The sequence below is a fragment of the Triticum dicoccoides genome, chromosome 3A (assembly GCF_002162155.2).
Source record: "Triticum dicoccoides isolate Atlit2015 ecotype Zavitan chromosome 3A, WEW_v2.0, whole genome shotgun sequence".
Taxonomy (NCBI): domain Eukaryota; kingdom Viridiplantae; phylum Streptophyta; class Magnoliopsida; order Poales; family Poaceae; genus Triticum; species Triticum dicoccoides.
This window is the reverse complement of record NC_041384.1, coordinates 95,511,860-95,523,924: the sequence shown is the minus strand read 5'-3', so window position 1 is coordinate 95,523,924 and position 12,065 is coordinate 95,511,860.

Genomic DNA, 12,065 nt, shown 5'->3' with positions numbered 1-12,065 from the left:
GGACCTCTTCTCGAGAAGCGCGAAGGCTGCACGGTCCTCAGCCAGCACCTTCGCCTTGGCATCAAGATCGACCCCCTTCGCCTCCACCTTCCGCTCCAGCTCCTCCAGTCGGCTGCATTCAGTGGCCTACACCTTCGCCAACTCCCCCAGCTCGGCGTCGCAGTTCTTGATGGCGTCCTGTCGGGCCCTCATCTTCTCCTCCTTCGCCTGGCGGCCGCGAGCTTCTTCTGCGCACTCATCAAGCAGACGCTTCATCTCGTCCTCCAGTGCCCGGCAGCAGTCATGGGCGGCTTCGGCATCTTTTAGCGCCGCCTCACGATCGGCCGCAGCTTGAGTGACGGCCTGCTTCTCCTTCTCGAAGGTCGTCGTGGCCTAGCTCAGCGCTGCTCGGACTGCTGCATCAGACTGAAGCCAGCTGGAGGCCAGCTCCAGGCGCCTGGCTACCATGCGCGGATCCACGCCCAGGAGGTCTTCCCGCGGCTGAGTCATCTCTGAAAGGGCACGCTCCAAGACAGCAGAGGAGGCGGAAGCACCTGGGAGTAATGGAGCAGCAGGAGGAGGAGGCGACATCGTCACCAAGGCTTGGGAGACCAAGGGCTCATGAGCCTCCGGGAGCTCAGCAGCCGAACCGGACATTAGCACTTCTGGAGCCAGCGGGGCCTTGGGGGCTGACTCCTCTGGACGACACCCCTCCGGGCTTCACGAGGGCGACAGGGCCGGAGAGGTATGAGAGTTGTCGTTTCCTTTCTCCATGGAGGGGGGAGCAGCCACTACAGATGGTTCAGTCCCAGGCGTGGGTGCTGCGTCCTCCTTCCTCTTCTTCGCTGAAGGCGGCGGCCTGGTCAAACAAGGACGAACGTCAGAGGTAGCAGTATAAGCAAGAACAAGATGAAGCTCAAGCACTTACTGGTCCACAACAACGTAGTCCAACCTCCGCTTGGTGAGCTTGAAGCCTGAGAGCTTCGAGGCCTGAGGAGTGGGCGCGCAGACTACAGGAGCAGAAAATGGCGCAGCAGAAGGACCGGAAGCAGCTTCAGACGATGTTAAGGCGGGAGTAACCACTACAAAAAAAATACACTTTCGTGATGAGACGTGTTTGTCACAGTAGGTCACGTTTTTTGTCATGCATGTACATCCATGACAAATTTATGACAGAATCAAGATAGTCATACCTATGCTGTCGTAGAAGTGTTCCATGACATTACCAAAATTATCATCACGGAAGTGTCCACTTCCATGACGATAAATCGCGCGTCATAGAAGTGCTTTTGTCAAGGGTGACCTACACGTGGCATACACCGTAACGTAACGCCGTTAAGCTATTGGGTCGGGTTTTGGATCTGATAACCCGTTAACAGCCCCGACCAATGGGGATTTTCCACGTGTAAACTCATCGTTGGCTAGAGGAAACACATGTCGGCTCATCGTTGGGACAGATGTCATCCACTCATTGGACAGGAGGCGCCTATGATAGGTCGACACGTGGCACGACCCAACAGTGGCCCATTCCGGTGAAAAAGGCCGGCCCAGTAAAAATTAGCAGGCCGGCCCATATAAGGCCTACTTGTGCCATGTCCATTTAAGCCCACGGCCCATACGAGATGTGCCAATTCGGCCTGTTAAAGATTTGACACCATTGCATCCCATCGTCAGTTCGAGCCCGTTAACAGCCCGCTATATATTTGGGCTCAATATCGGCCCGATGAGATTTCGACCTGTTAACGGCCCATTTAATGGATGGGCCAATTTTCAGGATGTACATCTTTCGGCCTTTTAGCGACCCATTTAAATGTTGGGCTAATTTCCGGCCCGGTGTGTCTTTCAGCCTGTTGCCAGCCCAAAAATCTGATGGGCCATTTGTAGTCGGACCTGAGTTTCGGCCTTTTAGAGGCTCATTTAAGTGTTGGGCCAATTTCTGGCCCGGTGTCACTTTCAGCCTATTGACGGCCCATAAATCAGTTGGGCCAATTGTAGTCGGACCCGAGTTTTGGCCTTTTAGCGACCCATTTAAGTGTTGGGCTAATTCCCGGCCCTGTGTGCCTTTCGGCCTGTTAACGGACGATAAATGAGTTGGGCCATTTGTAGTCGGACCTTAATTTTGGCCTCTTAACGGCACATGCCCTTCATGGTCCAATACCAGCCCGGTTTCACTTTCGGCCTGCTAAAGGCCCACAACACAGTTGGGTTGTTTACAATACGACCTGACTTTCTGTCGGATTTCGGGTTTCAGCAGACCCTTGAGGTTTGAACACTGGGGTGCGCGCGGAGATTTCACCTTCTACCTACCTGCACCCCTCCGCCTTGCTAAGATCTAAGCTATGGAAAGAACAACACAAGAGACACATGGTTTATACTGGTTCGGGCCACCGTTGTGGTGTAATACCCTACTCCAGTGTGTGGTGTGGTGGATTGCCTCTTGGGCTGATGATGATGAACAATACAAGGAAGAACAGCCTTGCGAGGGTCTGTTCTTGGCTGGGGGGGACGAATTGCTAGGAGGAGTTCAGTCACCCTTCTCTCTCTCTCTGATTTCGATCCGATCCTTCCTTCTCGATGCTCGATCTCGACCCTGATCTCGATCCCTTCCTCTCTCTCTCTTTGTCTGTCTCTCCCTGTTTCTCTCTATTTCTCCCTTTGAATTTCCCTGTGGGTGGCTGGTCCTATTTATAGGCAACGGCCCTGGGCCTCTTCCCAAATATTGAGCGGGAAGGGCGCCAACAATTGGCCATTTTGAAGGGGAACATCTGGTACACTTATCCTGACTAAAGTTGGTCCTCGCCTGCACAAAGCTCTGGTGGTGATGCCATCTTGGGGTCCAGGATGACCTCCGTCTTGCAGTCCTCCTGGTCTTGGTCTTGTTGCACCGAAATGGCAACCTTTGCCTGATGCCTTGGTACTCCGCGGCTGCGCTTGCCCCCTTTGCACCAAAGGGGAAAGGGGGACAATGCGCGGGCTGACGCCCGCCTGGCGCCTTTGGTCGTCATGGCTTGCGTCACGGGCACCTCGTGAGGTACCCCGCCTTGATCTCTCCGCCTCCTTGCGAGCCAGCCTAGTGAGGCCGTGCCTGAGGAAGCTCCGTGTCGTCCGCCCCGTGAGGCTTGGCCCCTCGCGAGGGTCTTGGGTCTTTGTTGATGAAGATGGGCCGTGCTGGGCCCCCCTTTGAGCCACGCCGTAGGCCGCAGGCAGGCAAGTCTGGGGACCCCCGTTCCCAGAACACCGACAGTAGCCCCCGGGCCCAAGGCGCGCCCGAACTTGGCCGTGCAGGGAGGCGGAAGGGCAAGAGCGAAGCACCGCGGGCCCTATCAGCCTGCGGCCTTGGGCACCGTGTGGCGGTTGATTGGACGTGGGTGTCTCCACTTCCCCATGGCGCCTCGGCAACTGCACGGATTGGAGAAGTCCCTGCATGTAGAGCGGGTCATGATTACCTGCGATCGTGGAGGTCGGTGGTTGGCCTTCGCCGGCCATAAATACGGAACGGCGCGCGCCCTTCCAGTCCATCCCTTCTTTCTTCTCCTTTTCCCGGTCCTTGCTCCGTCTTGCTGCGATGGCTCCGATCCGCCGGTTCTCGACGGCAGAGAAGGGAAAGGCTCCCCGAGAGGAACCAGACCCGCTCCCGCCAAAGAAACGGCTCGTCCTCTACGGCCCGAACGAGGGGGCCCATCAAGTGGTGTCGAGGCCCTGGTGCGAGCGGCCACCGCCAGGGTTCCCGCTTCCCTTGTACGCCCACAACGAGGGCCCTGAAGGAGCTGATGCTGATCGCCACGGGCGGCGCCGCTGTCGGCGTCGATGGGTCACGAAGGTGTGGGTCGTCCCCCCTGGGGTCCACACCGAGGTCTCCTCCCGAGAGTTCGTGTTCCACGCCGCCATGCCTCCTCAGTCTTGGATTCGCCTTCCTCCCTTCTTCGCCTCCATCATCCCGCAGGGAGAACTCCCAGAACTTTGGATGCAGCACGCCGGTTGCAGCACCCTCACGACCGAGGCAGAGGTCGCGGTCGTTGCCCCGGGCGAGGTCTTCATGACTCAAGGCTGGAGCGAAGTCGCCCGGGTTTGCAGGACAAGAGGTGCCTTCGCGATCCACTTGGAGTATGACGGAGCTTCGGTGATGTTCTTCAAGGTCTTCGATGCAAACGGGCGCCGGCTGGAGTGCTGCCCCGGGAGAGGTGGCCGGGACCCTGCCGCGGCGAGGACTGGGCCTGCCGACCGCTCCCTTGGCGGCTCCTCAGGCGGCGGAGGTACCAGCGACTTCAGCGAGCTCTTCGCGACTCCAGAGACAAGCGACGACAACTACGAGCCCCCGAGCTGGCGCCGCTCCTGGAGCAGGGCGGGCTCGTCAGGCCGTCGCCACCTCTGATCTGGATGGGGTTGGCGCCGGTGCTTAACGGCCCACAGTTGATGATGGCGTCTTTTGCAGGGGCGCGCGTAGTTAGCGTCCTTTTAGGATCTGTTCCCTGCGAGGAATCAAAGACGCGTCCCATGGGGGCTTGTAAGGTGCCTGTGATCCTGTTTTGTTAATATAACCCTTGTCGTAGAATTGTGCGAGTTGCTTATTCTGTTTTAGCTCAGCTCTCCCTTTCAAACCTCATGAGGGCTTGGTGCTCTGCGCCGACAGGTCCCAGTCCCAAGGCGGCTTCAGCCGTCGCTGGTATGCCAGGTCGCGATGCCGTGGTCAAGGCCAGGAGGTGAGCGACCCGGAGTCCGGTAAGAGCCCCTGAGTCGCGATGCTCAGGAGGTCCCCTTTGGCGCTCAAGCAGCCGTCGTTCGGTGAGAAAGGAGAGCGGCATCGCTAACACGGGATTGCATTAGGTGCGGGGATGGTGCCAAGGTAGCTGGTGCTTCCGGGTGGTGACTTATCTCGAGAATCAGGGGTTGCTCTCTGGTGTGTCGCCGGGTCCATGCATCGGCAGGCGTGAGGTTGCTCGGTGAGGTCCTCGCGTGTCCTTCCCCTCTCGCCTTTGCTCCCCTTTCTGCTCTACGTCCTCAGGTCCCGGCCCTCGAGCGAGTCTCAGCCATCGCTGGTATGCCAGGTCGCGATGCCGTGGACAAGGGCAGAGGGTGAGGGCTGGAGAGCCAGTAGGAGCCCTGAGTCGTGATGCTCAGGCACCCCCCCTTTAACATGCAAGCGGTTCGCTCAAATGAGAGTGAAGGAGACACCGCAAGGGCTTCGCCTGACGCGGCTCCTTTAGGAGATCCTATAAACCCATCATAGAAAGAACGAGGGGTTGCCATGACAATTGACAGTCAGCCGTTGGTTGCTTCTGAGGGGCGATGAGGCACTGAAGGCTTGACGAGGTGGCGCGATGCGGGGTTGCCGCGGCCAGAGCTCAGCCATTCAGGTTTGTCGGCGTTGCAGGGACGGACCCATGCGCAAGCGTCGTGCCGTTTGGGAGCAGTTCCCTCAGTTGGCGTCAGTTGAGCGGGCAACTAGGTCAAACTCATTAGCCGTGAAGGAGTGGATTCATTCCAATAGATGCTGGGAAGGCGGATATCACTGGGTCAGGCCCGAGCGACTTGGGGATGATGCAGCCCGAGGGGCGCCCCCAACAAGGTAAGCTAACAACATGAAATAAAAGGGATACATGCCGCAGGGACGGACCCACGTGGCCTGGGAAATAATGCAGCCCTGGGGGGGCGCTCCCAGCTGGAAATGAAACTTGAAAGATGTCACCTGATGATGTTGAGGATGAAGGACTGTTCTTGTAGCAGACTCGATGGGCTGCGGAAGCCGATCCTCACGAGCCCCCAGGCCTAGGGGCCTCGAGAGGCTCCGGAGGCGCTGGTGGTTCCTCGCAGATCATCTCCATGTCCGCCAGGGCTGCGGAACGCCTGGCCTCTTGTGCCTCCATGATGCCCCTTATGAGGCGCTGGTACGTGGCAGCCGCGTTCGGCAAGCCGTAAGGCATGCGAACGTAGCTGTGGGGTGGACCTCCACAACGCCCCACTCGCGAGGGCCAGAGGCGCTCCAGAGAGGCGACTCGATTGAGCCCTGGTATATCGATGCAGACGCGCAGCCCACCATCCTCGCCTGGATGGGGAGCCACTGCTGGTAGGCGGCGGCCGCCTTTCATGACTCTTGACTCCTGTTGCTCCTGAATGGCCTTGCTGACGAACTCCTGAGGGTCTGGCTCTCCTTTCCTTACTCCTTCTTGAGGGGAACGTGCTTCGAAACACGCCTCCATGTGGTGCCCAAGCACCTCCCTCGTGACCCTAGCCAGGTCGGTGGCACTCCAGGGGAGAGCCCTCGAGCCCTGCCTAAGGAGGGCGCCGGGCACGCTTTCCTATGCGATGGAAGGAGGTTCCCCCTGGGCAGGCGCGGGCCCAGAGGGGCCTGCCTCCTGAGGGGCCGGGCTGGACGATGTGTTCTTCTTCTTGGGGGCGGTCTCGGGAAGCCTCCTGCTTCCGCGATCCGGGTCTTCCAGGGACACGACTTGAAAGGCTCGCTCCAGGGAACACACCGCGTCCTTCTCTTCACAGGGCACCGTGATGACTCCGCCACTTCCTGGCATCTTGAGGACGTTGTAGCAGTGGTGAGTTACGGCCATGAACTTGGCCAGCGCTGGGTACCCAAGGATGGCGTTGTACGGTAGGCAAATGTGAGCAACGTCGAAGTCGACGAGCTCAGTGCGGTAGTTGTCGCATGCCTCGAAGGTGACAGGGAGGCGGACCTACCCAATCGGGACCGTGGAGCCATCGGTGACTCCGGAGAAAGGCTTGGTTGGCTAAAGCTGGCTGTAGGGCACTTGGAGATTGTTGAATGTTTCCACGGACAGGACGTTGAGCCCTACCCCGCCATCGATGAGGGTCCTGGTGACCACCACGTTGCTGATGATTGGGGAACAAAGCATTGGGAGGACTCCGGCTATAGCCGCACACTTGAGCTGATCTGCTGAGCTGAACGTGATGGTGCACGCCGACCACCTGAGAGGGCGCGTGGCTTCGAGATTGGGGAGGACTGCATTCACTTCGCGGGCGAACTGCTTGAAGATGCATTGAGAGGCTGGGGCTTGAGCCCCGCCCAGGATGCAGGCAATCGCGCGCGGCTCCTGGAAGCCCCTAGCCCCCTCGTCCTTGGCTGCGGCGGCAGCGGAGGGAGGCCTGCGTTGCCTTGCGGGCGATCCTCGCGAGGCTTATCCCTCCAGTCTCCCTCGCGAGGCGGATCTTGCCAGCGATCCTCGCGAGGTTGATCGCGCCACCCTTGGCGCGGGCCATGGTCTTCCCAGCATCCTATGTTCCTTCCTCCTCCTCGACCGTAGCCCCAGTCACCGCGGTCGGGGCGACAGCCGATCCTTCCTTCTCGCATGGCTTGGAGCTCTTGACATTCGTTGGTGTTGTGGTTGTGGAGGTCATGGTACACACAGTATCGACTGCCCTTGGAAGGTTCGGGCTGATCTCTGCCCTGCTTGGTGTCTGGTTCTGCCGAGAGCACGGCAGCCCCCTTGCGCTTCACATCCTTGGCCTTGGGCTTCTTCTCTTCTGGGTCTGCGGCAGGCAGCTCGACGAGGGAGAGATGCCCTTCCTCAGCCCCGGCACACTTGGTTGCCAAGTTGAACAGCTCCAAGGAATTGCACAAGTCTTCATGCATCGCCAGCTCCTCCTTCATCTTGACATCGCGCACGCCGTCGGAGAAGGCTGAGATGATTGCCTCCTCGGTCACCTTGGGAATCTTGAGGCGTGCATTGTTGAAGCACTGGATGTACTTCTGCAGGGTCTCCCCGGGTTGTTGCTTGATGCGGCGCATGTCGCTCATGGCGGGTGGCCGGTCGCGAGTACCTTGGAAGTTGGCGATGAAGCGGGTGCGCATCTCGTCCCAGGAGGAGATTGTGCCTGGAGCCAGGTTCAGGAGCCAGGTGCGGGCCCTGTCCTTGAGCGCCATGGGAAACCAGTTCGCCATGACCTTCTCGTCTCCGTTGGCAGCTTCGATGCCCAGCTCATAGAGCTGGAGGAACTCCGCAGGGTCTGCCGTGCCGTCGTAACGAGGAGGTAGGTCTGGCTTGAACTTGCCGGGCCACGCGACGCTGCGTAGCTCGGTGGTGAAGGCACGACAGCCTGCTGTGGCCACGGGAGGCCTTGGGTGACGGAGAGCTTGGTATTCCATGTCCCCACGCGCTGCAGCTTGGAGCAACGCGGGGTCTTGACGTGCGGGAGCAGGAGCATGGTCGCGACGTGCTGGAGCAGGGAGCGCCCGGGCAGCTTCTTGCGGGCGAGGGACTTCTTGGCAGCTCTGCTCTTGCCGCGCTGGCACCTGACGGAGCGGGTTCCGCCCGGGGGCCACGCGCCTTGGAGCCATGGCGCCTTCTTGAGGAGGAGGCGGCCGGGGCGCCGCCGGAGCCTCGTCGCCCGCGCGGGTCAGGGTGCGGTGCAGTGGAACGGACGGCGCAGGAGAGCCCCCTGCGCGCGGATGAGCTCGGCGATGCGGTCGAGCCATTCTTCGTAGACGTTGTCGACGGGACGATAGCGCAGGAGCTCATTTGCCGCGATGAGCGCAGCTCGAGCCTCCATGGGTGCGCGGAGTGCGTGGGACGTAGAACCAGCTGGGGTGAGCGAGGGAGTAGCGGTGCGGCCGTCTTGCCGCACAGACGGATGCTGAGACGATGCTTGCTGCTCGTCCCCCGCCGGGCCGGTGGCGGCGTTGACGGCAGGTGACGGGGAACGGCGAGGACGCCCGCCGACAAGAGCCGTCTGGGCGACGCGGGAAGCGAGAGCGGCCCGGCGCTCGGCACGGGCCCGACGAGCGTCAGACATGGGCGCGATGGTCGGAGGAGAACGGGGTGGTGGAAGACGAATTCCGGCGCACCCCTACCTGGCACGCCAAATGTTGGATTTCGGGTTCCGGCAGACCCTTGAGGTTCGAACACTAGGGTGCGCGCGGAGATTTCGCCTTCTACCGACCTGCACCCCTCTGCCTTGCTAAGATCTAAGCTATGGAAAGAACAACACAAGAGACACAGGGTTTATACTGGTTCGGGCCACCATTGTGGTGTAATACCCTACTCCAGTGTGTGGTGTGGTGGATTGCCTCTTGGGCCGATGATGATGAACAATACAAGGAAGAACAGCCTCGCGAGGGTCTGTTCTTGGCTGGGGGGGGGGACGAACTGCTAGGAGGAGTTCAGTCACCCTTCTCTCTCTCTCTCTGATTTCGATCCGATCCTTCCTTCTCGATGCTCGATCTCGACCCTGATCTCGATCCCTTCCTCTCTCTCTCTGTCTGTCTCTCCTTGTTTCTCTCTGTTTCTCCCTCTGATTTCCCTGTGGGTGGCTGGTCCTATTTATAGGCAATGGCCCTGGTCCTCTTCCCAAATATTGAGCGGGAAGAGCGCCAACAATTGGCCATTTTAAAGGGGAACATCTAGTACACTTATCCTGACTAAAGTTGGTCCTCACCTGCATAAAGCTCTGGTGGTGACGCCGTCTTGGGCTCCACGATGACCTCCATCTTGCAGTCCTCCTGGTCTTGGTCTTGTTGCACCAAAATGGCAACCTTTGCCTGATGACTCGGTACTCCGCGGCTACGCTTGCCCCCTTCGCACCAAAGGGGAAAGGAGGACACTGCGCGGGCTGGCGCCTGCCTGGCGCCCTTGGTCGTCATGGCTTGCGTCACGGGCACCTCGTGAGATACCCCGCCTTGATCTCTCCTCCTCTTCGCGAGCTAGCCTAGTGAGGCCGTGCCTGAGGAAGCTCTGTGTCGTCCGCCCCGCGAGGCTTGGCCCCTCGGGAGGGTCTTGGGTCTGTGTTGATGAAGATGGGCCGTGCTGGGCCCCGCTTTGAGCCACGCTGCAGGCCGCAGGCAGGCAAGTCTGGGGACCCCCGTTCCCAGAACGCTGACACTTTCGGCCTCGTAGCGGCCCATGCTCTTCATGGTCCAATACAAGCCCGCTATCTCTTTCGGCCTGCTAAAGGCCTACAGTATAGTTGGGCCATATGTAGCCCAAACTTAGTAACGACCTCTTAACGGCCCGTGAAATAAATTGGGGCCACCTGTTGCCCGCTTCAATGTCAGCCTGTTAACGACCCGAGAGGTAAGAGGGCCGATCATTAACTTTCGGCCTAGTAACGGCCCATTAACTTAATGGGCCCACTAAAGTTCGTTCATGTCTTTAGGCCAAATTAGATAATTTGAGCACATTACGATGAGAAAAGGTATGGCATACAAGGAATAACGTTGCACATCCAGAATATATTACAGGAAATTACATCCACTGGGCAATCAAAGATTGATGATTCTGCAAATAAATGAGCAGAACCTAACCATCTACAACGTCACAATCTGCAACCTCAGCACAGATGACGGCCATAAGCATGTGCGAAAGTTCTTGTTGCTTTGCCACACTGTCTCTGAAAACATTGATCAGTTGTTGTGTCGCACAACTCTGCACCTCTGATTCATCCACCATTTCCATCATTGCTTCAGCCATTAATTGGTTCACAAACATACATTTATTCTGTTGCATTTGAGAGAGAGGATACTGAACAGATTCAGATGGCGATTTTGGCAGGCTTGTATTATTGATAGTGGAGAGTGTCTTGACCACTGCATCATAACATAAATTAGGACGGGAAGCAAACAGATTAATCATGAGTTATTGCCATATTACCTGGCCTAGATTTACTGGAAAGAAACAATGTGGTTGCCTTGCTGTTTTCAAAGTTTGTCTTCTTATCTTCAGCAGCCTCCACAAAATTAACACACTAGCATTGCTATCATTGGACAAGTCAGATAATAGGAAAGCAACATTGACACAATGAACGTTTGGGCAAATAGCCTACACCAAATTAACACAATATGGCACAGCTATCATCAGCCAGGTAAGGTAATACGAAAGCAACATTGACACAATGAATGAATGGGCAACCAGAGAAGCACTACAATTCAGTAATGTGCGTGATATGAGATAGCACATTCATGCAACTCAATACGCAAAACTACCAGGTAGTTTTCCTTACAAAAATCAACATTGGCGCCTTTAACATTTGGCTACAACTAATTTTAGATCAGATAAAGGTTAGATTCACGCCGATTAACAAAATACGTGCTGATGTAAAAATATAGTGATATACAACAGGTACTTACATCAGCACTGGAGCACAGAGAATTCCCGCAAGATATTTTCCTCGAATACGATCCCAATGGAGGAAGTCTTGTATCGCTTAACTTTATTTTCTAAAAGAGAGACGGGTAAGGAACATGTAGAAAATATGATCAGAATGCTATAAAATTTCATGATGTGAGGATACGCACACACTTCTTAGAATGGAGTTGACATTCTTTTGCTAGAGTGGAGCGGACTAGTTCTTTGGCCATTGGAATCTGCTTATTATCAGTGGGAGCTGGGTTTCTCTGTGCTGGAGTAGTATCTATGAAAAATGGAGTTGGTTTATTATCTCCTGGTGTTTGGATCTTTTGCAAAGACCTAGTTTGTAACCCTTAAGATTCTAACATAGCCGTCTTCCCCTTGCATGCCTTATATAGAAGAATGGTGATTCAGTTATAAAACATGCTACAACAGAGATGGAATAGGTACTGAAGAATAGAAAGGCATGACATATTGACATGTATTCACTCCATCCGGAAATAAATGGATGGGTTTAGGCCTATTTTAGTTCTAGATACATCCAGTTTTATCCATTTCTGTGACATTTAATTCGGACGGAGGGAGTATGATGTTAGAGCTAGGGATACGACAGGACAGCACAGTAAAAAAAGACTGAAAAACCCACTGTAGAACCAAAGTATTGAAACCCACTTATATGAGATAGTACACTCATGCAGCTCAGGATGCAAAACTACCAGGCAGTTTTCCTTGCAAAAATCAACGCTGTGGCCTTTAATCATACATTTTGCTATAACTAAATTTAGATCAGATAAAGGTTGGATTCACGTCGATTAACAAAATACATGCTGATGTAAAAATATAGTGATATACAATAGGTACTTACATCTACATTGGAGCACAGAGAATTCTTGCAAGAATCTTTCCTCATAAACGATACCATTGCAGAATATCTTCTATCTGTTAAGCTTATTTTCTAAAAGAGAGATGGGTAAGAAACATGTAGAAAATATTATC